The sequence below is a fragment of the Chiloscyllium plagiosum genome, unplaced genomic scaffold (genome assembly GCF_037043375.1).
Source record: "Chiloscyllium plagiosum isolate Xiang-an unplaced genomic scaffold, Cpla_swu_hap1 HiC_scaffold_29, whole genome shotgun sequence".
Lineage (NCBI taxonomy): Eukaryota > Metazoa > Chordata > Chondrichthyes > Orectolobiformes > Hemiscylliidae > Chiloscyllium > Chiloscyllium plagiosum.
Genome location: NW_028270167.1, coordinates 6,801,335 through 6,813,893, shown reverse-complemented (window position 1 = coordinate 6,813,893; position 12,559 = coordinate 6,801,335). Strand labels below are relative to the sequence as shown.

General features: G+C 47.0%; 1 long non-coding RNA gene across 1 annotated transcript; it reads left to right on the top strand.

Annotated features, from left to right (window-relative positions):
• Nucleotides 1–1,340: 1,340 nt before the first annotated feature.
• On the top strand, nucleotides 1,341–11,350 carry LOC148142242 (uncharacterized). The gene is made up of 4 exons (XR_015751965.1): nucleotides 1,341–1,463; nucleotides 4,113–4,142; nucleotides 10,244–10,318; nucleotides 11,317–11,350. It is a non-coding gene; the product is annotated as an uncharacterized LOC148142242 (long non-coding RNA).
• The last annotated feature ends 1,209 nt before the right edge of the window (nucleotides 11,351–12,559 follow it).

Sequence of the window (12,559 nt, the reverse complement as noted above, 5' to 3'; positions counted from 1 at the left end):
AAAATACCGAGGACAAAATAACCTTGTTAAAGGAGCAGTATCGTCACAAGTCTTAACTGCCCTCTGGACAAATAGGCCAATTAATGTGACACCCACATCCCATGAATAAGAACGAATCTTAATAAAAGACCGAAGGGTCTATTTCCGTGCTGTACATCTCTATGACTCTATTAATGAGATGAGCCTCTCTCCTTGAACAGAATATAATTTGATAGCAATTGGGTTCAAATTAGTTGGATGCTGTGTCTGAGATTATTTGGCAACCTGTGAACACAGGTCATTCAGTCTCTCTGGTTTGTGCTGGTGTTTATGCTCTGCAATAATCTCTTCTGATCTTTCTTCATCTCACCCTATCGACAGATCTTGCTGTTCCTCCCTCTGTTTATCCAGCTTTATTTCAAGTGCATCGCGCTGCAGTCGCTCTCTGCAGGACTGGGTCTAACTGGGTCATTCCTCCCTGTGGGAGGAATGGAGATGGATTGACCTGCAACCCAGGACCCAGCACTCATTCTACCAACAACCCCTGTTGTTCCCCAAATGTCCTGCCCTTCAACTCCACAGCAGCAGCTGAACCATCAAGACTTGGAACACGTGAACCAAACTCTCTGTGCCGGGTCTTGAGATCAGCAAGTAGAGATCTCACCCGCTCAGTGTCAGGTAAGCTGGTCATTCTTGTTGGCACTGGGGACGGGTCAGTGTCCTGAAGATCAAATTGAACTCCCTCCCGTGAATGGAAAACGGGGTGAGGACAGAGGGTGGTTCACATGTGGAATGAACTTCCTGAGGAAGTGGTGGATGTGGGCACAGTTACAAAATTTAAAAGACACTTCGATAAGTACATGAAGAGGAAATGTTTGGAGGGATATGGGCCAGGAGCAGGCAGGTGGGACTGGTTTCGTTTGGGATGAGGGTCGGTATGGAGTGAAGGGTCTGTTTCCATGCTGGATGACTCTATAGCTCTGTTCTGATTCTGTTCAGACTCCCAGAAACTGACTGACTGACACCAGTTGATAAACAGACTGAGGTTTCTGCACTTTGAAGAGAAATAAAATCACAAACAATTAAAAGGTGGAGTGCAAGGAGCCAACAGGTATTCTCACACTAAGCCTTCTCCCCCCTCCCTCCTCAGTCTCTCTCCCCCTCTGTGTGTGTGTGTGTCTCTCTCTCCCTGTCTCTGCTTAGTTAGATGTTCTTACTGGGAGTTAATTATTTGACTGCAACATTCTCTAAGTCACTAGCAAGACAGTAACTTGGGCAGATTTTTCATGTGACTGGAGTCATCAACAGGAACAATTCTCTACCAGCTGCCGTGTGACTGGGACGAAGATTACCCAACCCATTAATGTTTAATTTATTCTTGTCTGACATAGTTTTATACACGCCCAGGGTTATAACCAGAACATTTTGCCACACTTGCTCGCTGACTCTCTGTCGCTTGTACATCACCAGCATCATGACACACAGTGAGTAAATAATACCTTTATTTATCAGTCAGCAATTGTAGACAAAATCTCTCCATTGGAATGGAGAATATGATTTAATGAGATGGCTATTGTTGGCGAGGCTGGGGCAGAGGCTGGTTGGGTGTGATTAGGGCAGGTGTGGGAGCACAGAGTAATTAGTTAGCAGTTTGTAAATCCATGGCAGAGATTCAGTGACTGAACAGGAAATGGCACAGCGAGATAGTTATCCTGTATACTAAAGATATGGTCCATTGGGTTTGTTCTTGTGCTGTGGGCACAATGTAACTGCATAATTCCTATCATTAAAACCTGTAACATGCCAGAGTTGGTCATTCTCCCACTAGGATAGAGAACTTTTTATGTCTTCCCACCCACCGAATTGGGAAGGTTTCTGACCTGGTGTGTTTGCCTGTCTGACTCTCACTGTGTAGCTCAGCTGGGCAGACACACTGGGCTTTTCCTATTCGATATCTTCGGTATATCTGTGTGTTCCAGGGGGACACTTCACCAGGGCAGCGTTCTGACAGACTCTCCAACTCAAACATGAACCATACCCGAACATCCATGTTTCCATCTGCCCTCCACCCTGGTATCTCCTTCACTTCCTGATAATCTTGGCCCTCTCTCTCTCCCTCATTCTCCACCTGCCTGTCTTTCACTCCCCACTTTACCATTTGCTGCCACTCTCTACATCCAATCCAAACCTGTCACTCGACCATTCCTACCTCAAAAGTAGCTTGTACCTGTCAAACATTTTGGAATATCCTAATGTCATGATGGGCGCTATACAAAAGCAGAAACTCAGCAGATCCGGCAGCCTCAATGAAGAAGGAAGAATTTCGAAGGTGAGACAGTCATATGGGACTCGAAACGTTAACTCTGTTTCTCTCTCCACTGAGCCTGCCCAACCTGCTGAGTTTCTCCAGCAATTTCTGTTCTTTTTTTCTGATTTGGAGCATTCAGAGTTTTGCTTTTATGTCGATAAATGCACATCTTTCTTTGAGCGTCGTCTCCTTTCAGACCTCATCAAAACCCATCGTCGTTGATCAACCTTTTAATTGTGTGTTTGAACAACTCTGTGAGTCTCAAACATTATTTGAGATGAATCATCTGAAACTGGCGGGCAGAGATAGTTTGAAATTGAAAAAGATAGCTGAGATTCTTTGAAATTCCCTTCCTCAAAAGCCAATGGATAAAAAATTTTGAATGTTTTTGAAACCAGCTAATTCTTGATTAATAAAGGAGATGGTAGATTATTGGGGATATATAGGGATATAGAGTTGAGGTCAATGTGTTATTGAGACATTTTGTGTTATCAAAGTGCGATGTTGATGGTGATGATAGATTTTCTGCTCAACACATGGACCAATTTTGTTCATGGCAAAAGTGAGGACTGCAGATGCTGGAGATCAGAGTCTGGATTACAGTGGTGCTGGAAAAGCACAGCAGGTCAGGCAGCATCCGAGGAGCAGGGATGCTGCCTGACCTGCTGTGCTTTTCCAGCACCACTCTAACCCAGACCCCAATTTTGTTCATGGCCTAATGGAGCTACACAGCCTGAGTCAGTTTGGATACATCTTTGATGGTTACTTCTTCTGTCAGTGACTTGTCTTTCTGTGCTCATAGGTCCCTCATCAGCTAATCAAAACTGTAAATCGGTTACTTAAATATTCTTAAAACAAATTTTAATAAAAATCTACTTGACACCCAGTCAGAACCTAGAGTGAGAGGTCAAAGGGCACTGAGTGAGCAGGGGGTTGGAGCTGTTCAGTAAAATATCACTCCATGAGCCAGTGAGAAAACCTATGTGATATAAGGACATAGTTTTTCATCTTTATTACAAAAGATCATGACACATATGACAACAGGCATAGGCTATTCAGTCCATCAGATCTACTCCACCACTCAATGGGATCATGCCTGATCTGATAATCCACTTTCCTGCCTTTTCCCCGTAAACCTCCATTCGCCTCACCAATACCTCATCCTGCATGTGGATGTTACTGGCCCATTCCTGATTGCCCTTGATGATAGGACATTTCAGAGGGCAGTTAAGAGTCAATGACATTGCTCTGGGACTGGAGTCACGTGGTAGTCTTTGAAAGATATTGGCAAACCAGATGGGCTTTTATGACAATTGATGATCGTTGCCATGGTCACCAGCACTGAAACCAGCTTTTGATTCCAGGTTTTTATTATTTGAATCGAATTTCCACCAGCTACCCTGTGAAATCTGAACCCATGTTCCCCAGAAAAGGAGCCCAGCTGCCTGGATTACATTTTGACTGTACTCCCCCATCTCTCTCCAATGCAAACAGGAAGCTTCCCACAGCCCAGGCCCAAATTGCAATACCTTGCTGAGTTAGCCTATCACACGGGGAGGTAGCAAACAGATAAAGAAAGGTGAAAACAGAAGAAAGGTTTCTGCTTCTCAAACATCCCCATGTCTCTATGGAAGGTGTAGGTGTCATGGTGACTCGGGACTGGGATCTGCTGTGATTCCACTTTATGAGACAATGGTAGGCACTTGGAAATCTCCCCACTGAAGGTGCACTCAATTGGACGTCCACTTTGGAATGAAGGAGGAAGGATCAATTTCTAGAATCAAGACATTGTCTAACTGAGTCTCCTCTGTTCTCTCTATTGCAGCTGACTTATCCGATGCTCGCTTCTCATATGGTGAGTTCCCAACTGAATTGAGGGTGGGGAGCAGGCTGGTGGGTGGGGTGGGGGGTTGCCAACTCTGCTTGGAACCCCAATCAGTTATCCTGCAGCACAGCATGAATATGTTTCCTGCACGGATCCTTCCATCAGGTTTTGTAAAAATTTGTTCATGAGATGCGGGTGTCACTGGCTAGGCTAGTGTTTATTGCCCATCCCTAATTGACCAGAGAGCAATGAAAAGTTAACTATCGCTATGGGTCTGGATTCACATGTAGGTCACCTAAGGTAAGGACAGCAGATTTGCTTCCCTAAAATACCCAAATGGGCTTTTCTGACAATCAGCCATGATTTCATTCGACTCTTAATTCAAGACTTTTATTGAATTCAAATGCCATCATCATCCACCGTTGCAGGATTTGATCATCAGGACTTGAGGTGGGACTCTGATTGCACTTTAGTAATCATACCAATAGGCCATCACTTCTCCAGCAAAAAACAATTTCCGAGACACCATTTGCCACACTGGCTTTTCTCCTGTACGTTACTCATGGCAGTGTGCTGGAGAATAATTTTCAATTGGAGCAGACTCCAGATCAATCCTGGAGAGTTGGCAAAACCTATTTTGGTCTTTCTGATTTTCAGAACGGCTGGAACACCCAGTCACAAAAACTGCCGAAACATTCCAGATTTTCCCCCCCACAGAGGGAAATAAATAAATAAATAAAAACCTTGTCATATTTGGGAGTAAATATACTGCAGCTCCATTTTAAAATGGACAACATAAGCTGGACTATTATGTGTTATTTGCAAGTTTTACTTATTTTCCTTCTCTATTGTACCTTTTTGTGCTAATACTCAGAAAGGTGTCGCCCCTGGCAATATTTTCCAGGTTGCGCTTACATTTGGGGTCCTACATCAATTAACCAACAGGCTGAGGGTGAAGTCAGGAAGCTAGGCCGCAATGAGTTTGCTCAGGGCCAAGCATAACCGTAACCAAGGCAACCACAAGCCTTGCCTGCATCGAGAGCCCAAAATGTGAAATCAGAGGCAACATGCAGTGCATCGAGCTGCTGTATAGTTTCCTCAGGATTTCACAGGAGCTGATGCTGCCTGCAGTGAAATCCCTTCCTTTGACCAGAGGGTGAACAGAGCAGGCTTCACCATATGGTGAGGGGTAAGGTTTCTTGGACCTTGGGGCAAATCCATTTGTCGGTCCACAATCCAGCCTGCCCACTGTTGCCTGGCAACAGGAGTCCATTCCGGATGCCTGGCACCTGAGGGATAAAATGGGGTCATGCCACACGTCATTAAAATCACTTCGGAGACTTTCCTTCTCCCTGTGACCTCCTTTCAGGCTCAGAGCAGGACATTGTCGAAGGATTTTTTTCTCCCTTCTTTTCTGGGTCAATGTAAACGGCGGTGTATGTCATTGATAAGGGACTCATGACCTTGACAACAAAGATGGCTACCTCCTCCCATGCCCCTACCTACTGTTACCAAGCAACCATGAGTCAGTGCCTTCAGAGGAAAAACTGAAAGTGATTAAAATTTTAGACAAGCTGGCGCTAATATCTAAAAATGAGTTGTGTGAGTATATCTCAGGCAGACAGCTAGCAGAGAGATAAACAAAAATTCTTGTCCCTGTTCAACAAAATGTGATTTATTCGGGCAAATAAATCTGGATTGTCACTTCGTGTTAGCAAGCTGATTTCAAATGAGTAGCTGCTACTCATGAGCAAGCGCCTGTCACTGTTAATTTCACAACTTTATAGCAGCCAAAGTGACCCTTCAGCCCTGCTGTGCTGTGCTAGTTCAGCAAAAGGCTGAGTTCCACTCTCTCATTTTCTCTGCACAGCCCTGAAAAATCTTATTCTCTCGATTACTTTTTGAAAGTTACGACTGAGTCCACTTGTATCCCTACTTCATGTTGCACATTTGCAGATTGCAGCAACATCAGACTATGCACCAGTCTCAGGGAACAGAGTCAATACCACTCTCTGCTGTTGGAAAAGGCTCTGAAGGGGTTCATCTTCGTGATGCATTGGCTCCACCCATTCTAATGATATCACAATGTCTGTAGGTGGAGCTATGGAGTTCTCCTTGATGTTTTGGAAGGAGGAGCAGAAGAAATAGGAACAGGAGTAGGCCATTCTGCCCCTCCAACCTGCTCCACAATTCAATAGGATCTGACATTCCTCACATCCACTTCCATGCACTTTCCTTGCAACCCCTGACTCCCAAATTGGTCAACCATCTATCTCAGCCTTAAACATACTCAAGGACCTTGCCTCACATCTCTCTGGGTCAAGGAGTTCCAAAAACTAGCTTTTGAGAAAAAAAAGTCCCTCCTCTTCTCAGTCTTCACCTCACGCCCCTGTACTTTGAGACTGTGCCCTTTGGTCCTAGACTCTCCCAGGAGGGGAAACATTTCCCCTGTTCAATCTCCTCAAGAATCCAATATGTTACAATGAGATCACCTCCCATTCTTCTCAACTCCAGTGAGTCGAGGTGAAAACAATGACTGCAGATGCTGGAAACCAGATTCTGGATTAGAGTGGTGCTGGAAAAGCACAGCAGTTCAGGCAGCATCCGCAGGTAGGCAGGTAGGACAGGTCATTAGCATCCGAGGAGCAGGAAAATCGACATTTCAAGCAAAAGCCCTTCATCAGGAATATAGGCTGAGTGCCTGCAGGGTGGAGAGATAAGTGAGAGGAGGGAAGTAGCAAAGAGTACAATAGGTGAATGGGGGTGGGGATGGAGGTGATAGGTCAGAGAGGAGGGTGGGGGAAGGTAACAAAAAGTACAATAGGTGAATGGGGGTGGGGATGAAGGTGATAGGTCAGAGAGGAGGGTGGGGGAAGGTAGCAAAGAGTACAATAGATGAATGGGAGTGGGGATGGAGGTAATGGGGGTGGGGATAGAGGTGATAGGTCAGGGAGGAGGGTGGGGGAAGGTAGCAAAGAGTACAATAGGTGAATGGGGGTGGGGATGGAGGTGATAGGTCAGAGAGGAGGGTGGAGTGGATAGGTGGAAAGGAAGATAGGCAGGTAGGACAGGTCATTAGGGTGGTGTTGAACTGGAAGTTTGGAACTGGGGTGAGGTGGGGGAAGGGGAAATGAGGAAACTAGTGAAGTCCACATTGATGCCCTGGGGTTGAAGTGTTCCGAGGCGGAAGATGAGGCGTTCTTCCTCCAGGTGTCGGGTGGTGAGGAAGCGGCGGTGAAGGAGGCCCAGGACCTCCATGTCCTCGGCAGAGTGGGAGGGGGAGTTGAAATGTTGGGCCACGGGGCGGTGTGGTTGATTGGTGCAGGTGTCCCGGAGATGTTCCCTGAAGCGCTCTGCTAGGAGGCATCCAGTTGCCCCAATGTAGAGGAGACCGCATCGGAAGCAACAGGTACAATAAATGATATTGGTGGATGTGCAGGTAAAACTTTGATGGATGTGGAAGGCTCCTTTGGGGCCTTTGGATGGAGGTGAGGGAGGAGGTGTGGGCGCAGGTTTTGCAGTTCCTACGGTGGCAGGGGAAAGTGCCAGGACGGGAGGGTGGGTTGTTGGGGGGGAGTGGACCTGACCAGGTAGTCATGGAGGGAACGGTCTTTGCGGAAGGCGGAGAGGGGTGGGGAGGGAAATATATCCCTGGTGGTGGGGTCTGTTTGGAGTGGCAGAAATGTTGTTGGATGATTTGGTTTATGCGAAGGTTGGTAGGGTGGAAGGTGAGCACCAGGGGCATTCTGTCTTTGTTACGGTTGGAGGGGTTGGGTCTGAGGGCGGAGGTGCGGGATGTGGATGAGATGCGTTGGAGGGCATCTTTAACCACGTGGGATGGGAAATTGCGGTAGGAGGCCATCTGGTGTGCTCTGTGGTGGAACATAAACCAAATCATCCGCCGACATTTCCGCCACCTCCAAACGTACCCCACCACCAGGGATATATTTCCCTCCCCACCCCTTTCCGCCTTCCGCAAAGACCGTTCCCTCCGTAACTACCTGGTCAGGTCCACGCCTCCCAACAACCCACACTCCCATCCTGGCACCTTCCCCTGCCACCGCAGGAATTGCAAAACCTGCGCCCATACCTCCCCCCTCACCTCCATCCAAGGGCCCAAAGGAGCCTTCCACATCCATCAAAGTTTTACCTGCACAGTTCCAAACTTCCAGCTCAGCACTGTCCCCATGACTTGTCCTACCTGCCTATCTTCCTTTCCACCTATCCATTCCACCCTCCTCCCTGACCTATCACCTCCATCCCCACCCCCATTCACCTATTGTATTCTATGCTACTTTCTCCCCACCCCCTCTCATTTATCTCTCCACCCTTCAGGCACTCTGCCTGTATTCCTGATGAAGGGCTTTTGCCCGAAACGTCGATTTTCCTGCTCCTTGGATGCTGCCTGAACTGCTGTGCTTTTCCAGCACCACTCTAATCTAGAATCCAGTGAGTAGAGTCCCAACCTGTTTAATCTTTGCTGATAGGACACTCCCTCTAATCCAGGATCATCCTGGTGGAACTTTTCTGAACTACCTCCAATGAAATGATCTCTTTCCTTTCATACAGGGATCAAAACTGCTCACAGTGCTCCAGAAATAGTTTCATCAGCATCTTGTACATGCTGCAGTAAGACTTCCTGACTTTTCAACTCCAACCCCCCTGAAATAAGGGCCAATATTCCATTCGCCTTCCTGATTCTCTTCTGCCCCCCTGTATTAGCTTTCTGTGTTTCCTTCACAAGTCCCCCAAGTCCCTTTGTGTTGCAGTTTTCTGCAGTCTTTCTCCATTTAAGGAGGCCAGCGGTCTTCATCCAAGAAGTGTACCTGATATCAACTTCCTAAGATTGTAGTGATTCTTCCTGACTAAACGTAGCTGTACCTAGAGCCAGCAAGCTAAAACCTTGCTATCTAAGAACAGCCTCTTCTACAGCCTGATAGTCTACGGTGGAGTATCCTCAACCATTAATCCCTTGTTAGAGCCGAGACAGAGCCACAACAAAGGAGGACTGATGTCAGTGAACTACGTCCAATAACCTTACCCCAGTGCCACTCACTGGGAGAGGTGGCAGGAATGGTCATACCTGGGAATATACCACGTTAGCTTTCCTGATCACTGATTGTGTGTGTTGCTGCTGACCTGTTTATTAGCATGATCATTAAAACAGGCCTGGAGAAGCTATGCTTCTGTCTCCCAGCTCTACAAGGCTGTTAGCACCATTTCATTCTGGCTATGGTCTATTTACTGGTCATTGTAGTTGGGCAGGGGAGTGACTGCTCAATAAACCCACCTCCTGAATCATTCTAACCTACCTCCCTCTGAACTGCCTGCCCTCAGTGCTTTCAGAACCAGTCCTGCCTTTGTTATTAAGCCTGCTGATAAGGGCGGTGCTGTTGCTGTCTGATGGACTGACCTCTACACTGTGGAGATTGAGTGCCAGCTCTCAGACACCTCCTCCTACCTCCCCCGGACCTCAAATCCAGTTCTGAGGATGGGTCACTGGACCTAAAATGTTAACTCTGTTTCTCTCTCCACAGATGCTGCCAGACCTGCCGAGTTTCTTCAGCAATTCCTGTCTTTACTTCTGACAGGAGCAAACACTGACGCGCACACACACAGACACACATACACACAGACACGCGCGCACACACAGACACATGCACACACACAGACACAAGCGCGCGCACACAGACACACGCACACACAGACACGTGCACACAGACACGCGCATGCGCACACAGACACATGCACACACACAGACACGCGCGCACACACAGACATGCACACACATACACGCGTGCACACAGACACACACGCGCGCACACACAGACATGCACACACACACAGACACACACAGACATACACACACAGACACATGCGCACACACACAGACACACGCACACACACAGACACGCGCGCACACACACACATACGCGCGCGCACACATGCACACACACACACAGACACATATACACACACACAGACACACACACACTCAGCTGCTTCTGGATACACTGAAAACATCATGCTCATTTTGTATTTTTGTTTTAATATTTCCTAGTGAGTTCATGAAGCCATTGTAAAGCAGTCAGATTCCTTTTGAAATTAATTCTTTCTCAAATTTTACGCAGATTATGAAACTGTTCGGAAGGGGGGCTTGATCTTTGCTGTTGCTGCATTCTTCGTGGGAATAGCCATTATCCTGAGTGAGTTTCAAATCCCAGATCCAGTCACCTTCCAGGTTTACAGATTAGTAACAGAAGTGGCTGCTTCATGCAGTTTTTGCCGAGGTCACATTGGCATTGTCAAGCTGAGAAATGTCACTGGAGATAATAATCGTCACTTTGTAACTTCACACACGGTACACTCCACACACACACACACACACACACACTCACACACACACAGGGGACACTGTGTACAAGCCACAGACATAAACAGAAGACCAGGTACACCACACATGCACACGGCACACTATGAACATGTGACATACACACAGAATATGGTATATACTCTACATGCACATGGAACTCTGTGTACACATGACATACACATGGAACATCGTGTACACACACGCACACGGAACACTGTACACACCACATGCACACGGAACACTATGTACACTCCACATGCACACACAACACCGTGTACACGCCACATGCACACAGAACACCGCATACACTCCACTTGCACATGGAACACTGTGTATGCGTGACATACACATGGAACATCATGTACACACCATATGCACATGGAACACTGTGTACACTCCACACGCACACGGAACACTGCATACACACATGTACAGGCCCCACATGCACACAAAACACCGTGTACACGCGGCATGCACACAGAACACCGCGTACACTCCACATGTACACGGAACCCTGTACATGCCACACACACATTGAACACCATGTACACTCCCCATGTACATGGAACATTGAACACAGTACTTCTATGCCCAGATACATCCTGTAACATATACTTTGCCCCTATTAGCTTCACACTGAGCAGTGGCAGTTGAATAAATGATAATCCATTTAAATTTCAGAGAGTTATCGAGAGCACTTTCTGAAAGATGCATTAATGAAATTGTAAGTCAGGCAGGTTACAGAGATCCTGTGGACTGTTAAATGAATAAATATCCCAGATTATTAAATGACAATAAACAGCCCACATTATGTCTCCTTTGTCACTACAGGCAGAAAATTCCGATGCAGAGGCAAACCACCCAAACGGTATAAAGATTATTTTGCACAATTCTCACAAAGTTACTTGTGTGACTTATTGCTGACAAGCTCTTGTTGATGGTTCCTTTCAGATCCCAGGGGGAGGAGGACCTTTAGCAGATCTGAGGTAGGTCATTGCTTTCCACCTCCAAAGATTTCCCAACCCCAGCTCCGAAACCCTCAATCGTATCTCTAAACATCTACAGGTATCACCCATCACTCCCACTGGTCTTGAACCCTCTTGAACCTTGAGCTCATCCAAAGCTCTGCTGCCCAAGTGTTGAACTTGTAGGACATTCCATTCTTGTGGGGAACGAACTTCCAGAGGAAGTGATGGATCCAGGTACTGTTACAACATTTAAAAGACGTTTAGATAAGTACATGAATAGGAAAGGTTTGGAGGGGGATGAGCCAGGACCAGGCAGGTGGGATGAGTTTAGTTTGGGATTATGGTTGGCATGGACTGGTTGGATTGAAGGCTCTGTTTCTGTGCTGTGTACCTCTAAGCCCTGTGCTTATTATTGTCGATGGGTTCTTGACCAAGCTGAGGAACATAAAGAAGATGCCATAGACCCACATGCTCATTTGAGAGAGAGATGACTGACTGGGGGTGGTTTAACCTGAGGGGCACCATGCCTCAGGCAAGGGGAGAGGCTGAGGAGACACCTCCAGGGTAACTTCAGAAGGTACAGGAATTGAAGCCGCACTGTTGGCATCACTCTGCATTGCAAACCAGCCATTCAGCCAACTGTGCTAACCAGCGCACAGAGGAACATACAAATTAGGAGCAGCAAGCCATAGAGTCACAGAGATGTACAGCATGGAAACAGACCCTTTGGTCCAACCCGTCCATGCTGACCAGACATCCCAACCCAATCTACTCCCACCTGCCTGCACCCGGCCCATATCCCTCCAAACCCTTCCTATTCATATACTCATCCAAATGCCTCTTAAATGTTGCAATTGTACCAGCCTCCACCACATCCTCTGGCAGCTCATTCCATACACATACCATCCTCTGCGTGAAAAAGTTGCCCCTTAGATCTCTTTTATATCTTTCCCCTCTCACCCTAAACCTATGCCCTCTAGTTCTGGACTCCCCGACCCCAGGGAAAAGACTTTGCCTATTTATCCTATCCATGCCCCTCATAATTTTGTAAACCTCTATAAGGTCACCCCTCAGCCTCCCACGCTCCAGGGAAAACAGCCCCAGCC